At 29.6% G+C, this 2,018-nt stretch overlaps 1 pseudogene; it reads left to right on the plus strand.

The window, feature by feature from the left end:
- The first annotated feature begins 200 nt into the window (after window positions 1-200).
- On the plus strand, window positions 201-334 carry LOC123627152 (annotated as a pseudogene).
- Window positions 335-2,018: the final 1,684 nt, after the last annotated feature.

The raw sequence follows: 2,018 nt of genomic DNA on the forward strand, positions 1-2,018 counted from the left end.
AAATTGCTGGATGATATAGTAGTTCTATTACTTTAATTTTTAGGAATCCTCTACTCTGTTATGTATAATGACTGCACCATTTTATATTCCCGTCAACAATGCACAGGGTTTCACTTTCTCTACATCCATGTCAACACTCCTTTGACACTATGGTCAGTGTCTGTGTTCTAAACAGCTCATCACATTTAATTGGAGTTACTATTGCTTTTCGGCCTTTTGGCTAAGATCAAGCGCATCTGTTCTTATCAGTTTAATCAGAGCTGTTTTCTAGGAGAGGCTATCTCTCTGATTAATTGTAAATTTATAAAATATAGATACAAATGTCATATACTAAAATAAATTTGATGCAATTGCTTTATTCTATAAAATCATCAGCTGGTCTACTTTGAGACATCATTTGTCAAAAAATCTGCAGGAAATTAAAAGAAAGAAAAAATTGGGGTAGGTCATTTAAAATATTGGTTGGGTTCCAATGGCTTAGCAATTTTCTTCAGTATCTTATTTATTTTTCATTACTATTTTAATGTTTGGTGTAATTTTAAATGCTTGAATAATTGAAAGTCTAATCTATGTGTAGTCACAAAGTTACCAGCTATTTTAGAATACATACATATATATATATATATATACACACACATATATATATATACATATATATATATAGGAACTAGGGTTTTGGGGTTACTTTCTAAATCTTGTCTTGAAAAGGAATTACCTTTCTGAATATTCATATGTAATTGTTTTTACTATGTTGTGGAAGCTGTTACCTACTGTGTGGCTCGAAATCAGAGAAATAGTCTTTATATTTTGAGAGGCGCCAAACTAAGATCATCTTCCACTTTACAAATATCAATGTTTGGTACTTTGTCATAAATCCATTGAAATTTTAATCTTTTTCTGAAAATATATCTCACTCTATGGTGATAACTGTCAATAATACATGTAAAACAAATATTCTCTGACTATTTCAAAGGGCAGTTTCTTACCAGTTCAATCAATTTCTTATTGCCATTGGCAATGAGATTGTTGAAAACGGAATAAAAGGATCCATGCTTACAATTTTGAACTATATGGAATAGGTAAGTAAACTCACTAATTGCTGCAATGACTTCTTTTTTTTATGCATTTTTAAAGAATGGAACTGCATTGTATGTTGTGTCAAAATAAAGCAGACATTTTGGATTGTCCGATTCCCAAAATACCTATTTCTAAGTAATGGAGCTTTATATTTATGCAAATAGTGATAACTTTGAAATAAATACAGCAGAATAAGTAAACAGAAATTCTCTTAAATCTTTTTTCTTAAATAATTCAGTTCAAAATTCTTATTTATAATACTGTGTATACTTGGAACTTGGAATTTGGCCTATTGTTATTTTTAAGTAAATCTGTATTTTATTATGCACATATATTTCATTCAGCGTCAGCCATAATACATGTTGTTTTAAAATTGCTCCTTAGTAAAACTAGACCATGATATTTTTGAAAAATATTGTTTGGTGAATTATATCTATGATTCCTAGAAATGGAGATATAAAATTAATTTATAATCATATTGTAACTGAAAAAGAAAGGGCATACAAATGTGACTGCAGCTATATCTAAACATACTAAAGAATTAGAATTTTCTGGAGAATTTTTTGGTCTGTATGGATAATTACAAAAATCAAATCAAATAATGTTTGAGATAAGTTATATTCCTTAAGGGTGTGACTTTTCAACTATATGCCCTTTCATTATTGTATGCCACACATTACTCAGAATATATTAAGGGTTAATATTATACCAAAGGGAAATAGACATGTATCAATTTCCTACAACTATATGTCACGAGAGTGCAATCTTGGGGCAGTTTCAAATATAATCCTCCTTGGTCAGGGAACCAACATGAAGATTCAATCAATTATATTTTACGTTGATTTCCACTGTACATTCAAGATCTGGAGAAATCCATTCATAATGTAATACTGAAAATACCAATGCCACTTATCAAATAAATCTAGGCCAGAACTACATGT

The sequence above is a fragment of the Lemur catta genome, chromosome 23 (genome assembly GCF_020740605.2).
Source record: "Lemur catta isolate mLemCat1 chromosome 23, mLemCat1.pri, whole genome shotgun sequence".
NCBI lineage: Eukaryota > Metazoa > Chordata > Mammalia > Primates > Lemuridae > Lemur > Lemur catta.